This window comes from Echinops telfairi, unplaced genomic scaffold, assembly GCF_000313985.2.
Source record: "Echinops telfairi isolate 266 unplaced genomic scaffold, ASM31398v2 ScPeMD7_7475;HRSCAF=8513, whole genome shotgun sequence".
NCBI lineage: Eukaryota > Metazoa > Chordata > Mammalia > Afrosoricida > Tenrecidae > Echinops > Echinops telfairi.
The window spans coordinates 193042-201838 of NW_022111379.1; the positions used below are offsets into that span (position 1 = coordinate 193042).

The following is an 8797-nucleotide window of genomic DNA, read 5'->3' on the forward strand; positions in this document are numbered from 1 at the left end:
ACACGCCTCCAGCAGCCGCCTATAGTTACGCCGGACTTCCAGTACACAGGCAGCCATCCTGCGCTGCAACTTTAGACGAGGCGGAGGCTCTCCGGAAGACCGTTGAGGAATGGGCTAGGGCTCACCCTTGTCCGGTGGACCCGGCCTCATGGGCCCCTGCGGGACAGAGACCCTGCGGGAACTCTGCACCGGGTTTCTGAGGCTGCTACGTCTCGCTCTCTGGTTGGCTGCTGGGCTCCAACCATTTGCTTGTGGTTAGCAGTGCAACGCTTAATTCGTCGTGCCACCAGGGTTTCTTAAGGGGTGCGGAAAGTAGATCCCATAGTTAACTTGGCAGTGATTTACAGTCCCCATATGCCTCTTCCTTCCTCACTCCAACTTTCAACTTCTTAGCCTGGCGTTCTAGAGCCTTCAAAAGTGATTTGAGCAAAAGCCCCGGAAACCAGTGCAACCGAACGACCAGGAGGCAGAGTAAGTACCCAGGTGGGAGAACTCCTCCAGAGGCTGGGCCCACTCCTCCCCTCTGCTAGCTTTCCGCCTAGGCTCCTCCTTCTTCCATGCCAATCTCAGAGCATTGCCTTCTCAGATGCCCCCTTCCAGCTTAGAACACAACAGTATCCTTCCTCTAGCCTCTCTCGCCACGCTCCCCCTGCTCTCCCTCACTGTAGTGCCATCCTGGGGAGACTCACCTTTGCTCACACTGGAAAGGTTTACTAGTGAGAGAACAGTCGCTCTTTGCCGGCCCTGGCTCCCCCACGTGTTAATAACCGGAACTGCAGCTCAGCCACGCCCGAGGGAATTACAGTAAGCACCAAACAATGTGGCCTGGCCCTCTCTGGCTCCCCTGGGTGCTGACTACCTCACGGCCCAAGGGCGCAGAGTGTAAGTGTGATCTCTTGATCACAGCCGCACAGCGGGTGTCGGTACCATTGTGGACTCACCCCCTGCCTGATGAGAATTCGGGGCAGGGGGAGGGGAGGATGGTAGCTAAAGGGTATGCGTTGTTGTTTTCTGGTGATGAAATGAAATGTTCTAAAATTTAATGATGATTCAGAACTGTAAAGATACTGAAGAACTATTGAATGGGTGGATTGTATGGGGTATGGATTATATCTCTATAAAATTCTTGCCAAAAAAAATACCATAACTTCAAAATAAAACCACATCCATGTGTCAAGTGAATTCTGGCTCATGATGGCCCTGTGTTACACAGTATAATTGCCTCCTGGGGGTTCTTGGCTGTTAACATTGTGGAAGCACAAGTCTTTTCTCAACGGATCATCTTTAAGCTAGCAGTCCAATGTAAACCCTTAGTGCCATCTATTGTTATGTGCCACATATAGATTTTGATTCACAGGGACCCCACGTTACAGCAGGTTTGCACCATACAATTCTCTATGCTCCTTGTGCCATGTATGGTTAGAAAATGACTATATGCTATGGATCCCTTTTGGCACTAAGCATTGGGCTGGTAACCACAAGGTTGGCTGTTTAAATCCACCAGCTGCTCAGAGGGAGAAATGTGAGGTGTCTGCTCCTATAATGATTTACATTGGAAACCCTAAGGAGCAGTTCCACTATGTCCTATGGAAGGTGCCTGGGAGTTGAAATTGACTGAATAGCAATGGGTTTGTTTGGGGTTTTTTGTGTTTTTTTGGTGTGTTTAGAAGCTGAGGATGGGACTCGGCGTGGCTGCTGGACCCCCTTCCTCAGTGCTGGCCTTTCAGAACAAGCTGGAGCCCCTAGGCCGCTCTGGGGCCCAAACCACACAATGCTGCTTCCTCTCTTAACCAGGAAAGGTTACGAGTTACGAGCCAAGTTACGAGCTACTGACTGAAAAGTTGACAGTTTGAATCCACCCGGCACCTCCACAGAAAGAGCTGCCATCAGCTTCTACAAAGACCACAGCCTGGTTATCAAAAGATACGGCATCTGGGTCTTAACGACTTGTAATTAAACAAGCGGTCATCTAGCAGGGAAGCAACAAATCCCACAGGGAAGAGGCACACCAGACTGTGTGATCACAGGTGTCTACAGGAAGAGGTACCAGAAGTTCAAAAACACGCAATGAACTCGATGTGGAGGGGCATGGATGCAGTAGAGACCCAAAACTCGCTTGCAAGGTAATTGGACAGTCCCTCTCAGAAGAGCCACTCGGAAAGGATGATAAACCCATGGTGCAATATGGCACTGATGAACCACATATGGTAATTATCTGCCAGTTCTTTAATAATTAAGGCTGCTATTTGTTTTATCTCATTAATCATGTTAGATTTACGTATGTTCATTGGTATATTTAAGATTGTTCGGTACATAAAAGTCAAGATCGATAACCCTGCAGAAACAGTAATGGGAGTAATGGTTCCTGAGGGTACCCAGAAGGTAGGGGAGGAGTAAGGGGAAGGAGAGCTAATAGCATTGATGATTGTCTAATTCCACTTGATGGTAATGAACAACAGAATTGTTTGTGGACGGATATATTGGATTGGGTCAGATATGTCAATAAAACTACTATTAAAAAAAGACTACAGCCTAGAAAATCCTATGCAATGCTACCCCATCAAATGGGGTTGCCATAAATGGAAATATACCTCCTAACAGCAGCACTATAGGGTGCTACTATAGGACAGGGAGACCATATATATATATATATATGCTGATATATATATGGCTGGTGAGTTGGAACTGCCTCCCAACCGCTAGCCCACTCTGCCACCAGAAAGGCACTATTCACAGCAAGACAAGGACAGTGGCTTCTGCGGGGATCTCCTGGGCCAGGTAGGTTCAACGCAGAGGGGCTAGCTCAGGAGGTTATGATTGCTGGCTTTTGTTGTTGTTGTTGTAAAAGGATCATTTTGATGGACTTTTTCAAATGGGCACAGGATGATCACAGGAGGTGAGTGTGAGAAAGTTTTAAGAAAATCGAAAACCACATTGGCAGGACACAGAAAGCCAAGAAAACTGTGTTAAGAGATGATTCCCATGATGACAAAGCACCCGCCACTCATTCTTCCAGGGCAGCAACACTGGCCTTTGATAATTCTGTCAAGAAACCTTATCCCATCCACTCGACAGTCCTGATGTTTCCCCTTAAGACTTCTTTTTGTTTCCAAATGGCCTAGTCTCTTCAACAACAAAATCACAGAGAGAGAGCCCCGATGGAGATAGGACACCTGCAGACTTCAAAGACAAATCAACCAATTTCAGTGAAGGGTGCTCAGTGAGCTACTGATTTAAATAGGCTGTAATAGACGTGGGGTTCTAGTGGCACAATAATTAACTGCTGACCCCTAACCTCAGGGCTGGTGGTCTCAACCCGGTAGTTGTTCCATGAGAGAAATGTGTGGCAGTCTGCTTCCGTAAAGATTTACAAGCTTGGAAAATCCATGAGGCATTTCTCTGTCCTGTGAGTCCTGTGAATTGGAATTCACTCCACTCAGTAGCTGTATGTTTGGGTTTGGCTTGTTAAGCCACATCCAAGCACTTGAGCACATGAACACACGCGTGCACACACACACACACACACAGGCATAAACACACACACAGGCATAAACACACACACAGGCATAAACACACACACACAGGCATAAACACACACACACACACACACAGCAATCATGGAAAGTTGACACTGACTCCATATTTGGTGACATGAGAAATTGTTACTCATTTTTAATATGGAGAGATAATTGTTGTGGCTAGTTAAGAATTTTTACCGGTAGAGATTCATACTGACATGTATGTCTGACATCCTCTGAAGTCTTAGATTTGCTTTAAAATCGTTCAGGAGGGAGTGGGAATCCCCAGGAATTAATTGCTAAAGCTGGTGATGATTATGCCTGGCTCGTTTTCTTTCTTTAAAAAAAAATTAATAAATCATTTTATTGGGGGCTCTTACAGCTCTTATAGCAATCCATACATCAATTATATCAAGCATATTTGTACATATTTTGCCATCATCATTTTCAAAACATTTTCTTTCTGTTGAGCCTTTGGTATCAGCTCCTCTTTTTTCCCCTCCCTCTCCCACCCTCTCACCCTCATGGACCCCTGATAAATTATGAATTATTATTATTTTCATATCTTACATACTGCCCGCGGTCTCCCTTCACCCATGTCCTGTTGTTCATCCCCCTGGGGTGGGGTGGTCGTGGTGGTGGGGAGTTATACATTGATCATTGTAGTTGATTCCCCATTTCTCCCCTCCTCCCCCCACCTTACTCCCATTACTGTTCCTGAGGGGTTTATCTGTCCTGGAGTCCATGTGTCCAGCTCTTATCTGGACCAGTGTGCATGCTCTGGTCTAGCCGGATTTGTAAAGTAGAACTGGGGTCATGATAGTGGGGTGGAGGAAGCATTAAGGAACTAGAGGAATGTTGTGTGTTCCGTCTGTGCTATGTTGCACCCTGGCTGTCTCGTTCTTTCCTTGTGACCCTTCTGTGATGGAATGTCCAATTGTCTACAGATGGACTTTGAGCCTCCATGCCGACCCCCATAATTTGCATCGGTACATTTGTTTGTTTGGGGTCTTCTGATACCTGATACCTGATCCTGTTGACACCTCATGATCACACAGGATGGTGTGCTTCTTCCATGTGGACATCATTGGCCTGGCTCATTTTCATCTCCTCTCTGAGATCTCCATATATATTTGACATTTTTCTTTTTTTAAGTGTTATTGGAACTTCATCTATATATCATACAATTCAATAGTTAAATTGTATCAAGAAGAGTTGTACAATCATTACCACAATCAATTTTAGAACATTTTCTTCTTCCTCATTGATATTCATGTAATTTTTTAATTGTGACAAACATATACACAACAAAATATTCTCCATTTGAACAACTTGTACATGTATAATTCAGTGCTATTGAATTATACTCTTTGTGTTGTATAACCATTATTGATATCATTTTACAAATTATTCCACCACTGTTAACATCATCATCACAATCAGTTCTAGTGCTCCCTCCCCACTCCCCATATTTGATTTTTATCATAATAAAAAATTAAGATCCTCATATCTCTTAAAGAAATTTGGCTGGAAACACAGGGAATCCAGGACAGATAAAACCCTCAGGATCAATATTGAGAGTAGTGATACCAGGAGGGGAAGGGACGGTGTGGGGAGAAAGGGGAAACTGATCACCTATAACCCCCTCCCAGGGGGTCAGACGACAGAAAAGTGGGTGAAGGGAGACATCGGTCAGTGTAAGATATGAAAAAATAATAATAATTTAGAAATTATCAAGGATTCATAAGGGAGGGAGGGAGGGGGGGAAATGAGGAGCTGTTACCAAGGGCTCAGGTAGAAAGAAAATATTTTGAAAATGATGATGGCAACAAATGTACAAATGTGCTTGACACAATGGATGTATGGATGGATTGTGATAAGAGTTGTATGATCCCCCAATAAAACGATTTAAAAAGAAGATAAAGAAATTTGACAAAATATTAATGTGTGGCGCTGGTGGTACTGGACTTTCAACTTTTCTGTCGGTTAGACGTTTTTCTACATAAAACACCAGATAAAAAAGATCTTTGCCTGCTGCTCCTGACCTAGTTGGAGCCCTCACAGCGCACACCTCGGCCGAGAAGTCACAAGTCATCACAGCCATTCGAGCTCAGCAAGAAGTGAAACCCAGGTCTCCTGGCCCCCAGGCCAGGTCCGGGAAATGGACCACTTCCACTGCCGCCAGGGCCTCTGAACGCCCAACCTACGCTTGTAAGGCTCCCTCCACCACACAGAGGCATGAGCCATTGAGATTTACCTTCCCAGTCCTTTTCAGTCCACCCCACCCCCACCCCCTCCTTTCTTAATAAAATGAAAATGCCTCCAGGGATGTGAAGGAGAAAGACTAAAGGAGGTGAGCAAACAAAGAAAGATCCATGTGGTATATTTAAAACTATATATTACAATGGGAGACTCTGAAGCCTGTGCTCATGGGCACCCTGGCAGGCTGTGGGGCGATGGGGGAGACCCCAGCAGCTGGAGAACAGGGCAGCCAACTAGCCTGCTTAAAACCATGTCTGGGTGGAGGGAGGGCCCTGGGGCATTAAAGAGAGGGTGTCTGGCTAGAGGGGAAGAGAAGAGAGGTTCCAGAGAGAAGGACCTTTGTTGGGATGAATGGGTCTTGGGGGCAAGAGTGTTCAAGAATTTCTAGAAAGTGTCATGCTGTCTGAGTTAATTCCCTGCCACTTTAAAAATTAAGCACCTGTATTATTTTTGAGCCACTTGGCACCAAATATGTGTTTCTTCTGGATATGAAATGACAGGGTGTTGGGCTCCCACCCAGAGTCTGTGAGACTCATAGTTTATGTCCTGAACAGTTGTGACCTTGGGCTAGTGAAGGACAGTGGGAGTGTGGGCAGCACAGTCCCTGATCCTGAGGCTGGGTCTCAGAGAATGACAGAGAGCCACCCACCAGGGAAGGATGGGCAAGGGCACAGGTAAGTGCAAGTGTGAAGGGCCTGGGCAGACCAGAGGACACCACAGCTGGCTAAAGAAATGGTCAGATGTCTCATTTGTTTACTCCTTCATCCTAAAAAATGATATTTGAAATGATATGTATTATTAAGCTACAGTGTTAATCAGCAGAGCTCATGAAAGATTAAGATTACTTTTAGCCAGTTAAATTTCTACTCGATGTAAGGTCAACCACTCCTCTTTGTCACACACAATTGCTCTGCCCCTCATCTTTAGACACACAGGCCTTGAAGGTACCCCTACCCCTGTCCTCAGCCCCAGCGCTGGACTCTCAGAGCCCTCATCTCTGAATAGCAAATCCTTCCTGTCCTGTGATCCCAGCTGTCCCCAAAACCGAAGATATAGAGACAGCCCCTGTGGAAAACCCAGTCCTTTCTATTCGAGAATGACCTGGAGATCGTGTGTGTGTGTGTGTGTGTGTGTGTGTGTGTGTGTGTGTCCAGAGATCAGGTGTGGTGGATCTGAATCCTGACAAGGATAGGAAAAGAGTGAAACCAGCAATTGGCTCCCCCAAATGTCTCCCCCAACACCCTCAAAGGTGAAGAAGTGTGAACTGCTGGACTCTTGTCTGAAGCGGCTCACTGGACTTGGTCCCCTATTCTGCAGTCTTGATAAGCATGCAGCTTTTCCACCCTCCCCCCACCACATAAATTTGAGATTCTGACTGTAGTTTCCTGTGCCCTGGTACTACTTACTGTGGGCTGCTAATCACAAGACCAGCAGTTCGAAATCACCAATCTCTCTCTGGGAGAAAAATGAGGCTTCCTATTCCCATAAACTGTTACAATCTCAGCAACACACAGGGTAGTTCTACCCTGTCCTTTGGGGTTGTCATGAGTGGAAGTTGGCTCAGTGGCAGTGATTTTGTTCATTTTTGTTTTAGCATTTTGGGGTTTTTTGGTAACACTGTATATCCCCCAGGCATGGGTACCCCAGTTCAAGATGTCTAGGGCCAGATGGAGGCGGGCAGAGTTAGGCTCCCTGCAAACCAAACACCAGGAGAGCTCTCTCAGATTCTGTGGGGCAGCCATCCTGTGTCACCACCTGGAGGTGACACGGCCCCTCATGAACTGTGTGCTGACACAGCTGTGTGTCCACCCCTGGGGGTACAGTGGATGCAGACAGCAGCTTCACGGTCCTGCCCTCAACAAGAGACTCCTGTAGCATAGGTGCCCCCTTCTTAAGCCAAATAATGATCCCTCTAATTATATGTCCACATCCTAATCCCTAAAACCCATGAATGCCTTACCTTAAATGACAAGAGGAACTCGGCAGCTGTGATTAAGTTAAGAATCTAGAGATGGGGAGTTTTTCCTCGATTCTTCACTGGGCCAGTAGCAACAGGCAGATAATACAGGCCTTTGGGAAGGCAAACATTGGGTGTGAACTGGCCGATTACTGGCTGTGTGACCTCGGGCCTGTGACTCACTATCTCCTAGGGCTATTGGGAGGAGTGCCCGAGACCAAGCTGAGAAAGGACTGGACAGCCAGTTTGCTTTGGTGACCATGGACAGGGCCATGGACATCAAGGGTGGCAACCAGGCTGCTGTGCCAGCCAACTACTCCTTGGCACCTCTGGTACCATCCATCGGGGAGGCCAGGATGGAAAGCTGCTGCCCGTAAATCTGGCGGCCTGCTCACTGGTCAGAGGCTGGAAGTTTACTCTTCCTGTGCTTCATTACCTCTGCCCTACAATGGGGGTGATAGTGCCCATTCCTCAGACCCGACAGAGGACAAATGAGAGAACCCACACAGGGAGCTGGGCCAAGCTATGATCATCATTAGTTTTCCATGTGCATTGCAAATAGCCCCAGGCTCCAGGAAACCTTCGGGAACTGCACCCTATGGACTGAAAGAAGCGCTTCTGATGCAAGCAGAACTAGGGACCACACCTCTCAGAACTCTGTCAGCTTCTTGCCTTTGAGCAGAGATGCCTGGGGCCCTATCATCCCTAAATGTCAAGAAACGGCGTGTTGTCAGCTGCTCGCTTACAAGTCATCAGAATGCGATGTACAACAGAATGCAGCACCGCCCAGTCCCGCAGCTTCCTCGGCATTGTTCTTGCAGCAGTCACTGCGTCAGTCCGTCTGGTTGAGGGCCTTCCTCCCCTCCGCTGCTGCGCACGTCCCCAGGGTGTTCTTGTCCATCTGTCCTGAAAACATATCCAAAGCACGTAAGATGAAGTCTTGCCATACATGCCGCTAAGGAGCATTCTGGTTGTACTTCTTCCAAGACAGATTGTTGGTTCTTTTGTCAGTTCGTGGTACTTTCAATATTTTCGATATTCTTTGCTAGCACCATAATTG

General features: G+C 46.8%; 1 long non-coding RNA gene across 2 annotated transcripts in view; it reads left to right on the plus strand.

Moving 5' to 3' along the window:
- The window catches only part of LOC123521178, a 39919-nt gene extending 35236 nt beyond the window's left edge, over positions 1-4683 (plus strand). The window contains exons 3-5 of one of the 2 annotated variants that reach the window (XR_006679650.1): positions 394-471; positions 1668-2207; positions 4466-4683. This is a non-coding gene — a long non-coding RNA (uncharacterized LOC123521178). Of the gene's footprint in view, positions 1-393; positions 472-1667; positions 3908-4465 lie in introns of those variants that run through there. The other variant, XR_006679649.1, reaches the window with a different exon arrangement.
- The last annotated feature ends 4114 nt before the right edge of the window (positions 4684-8797 follow it).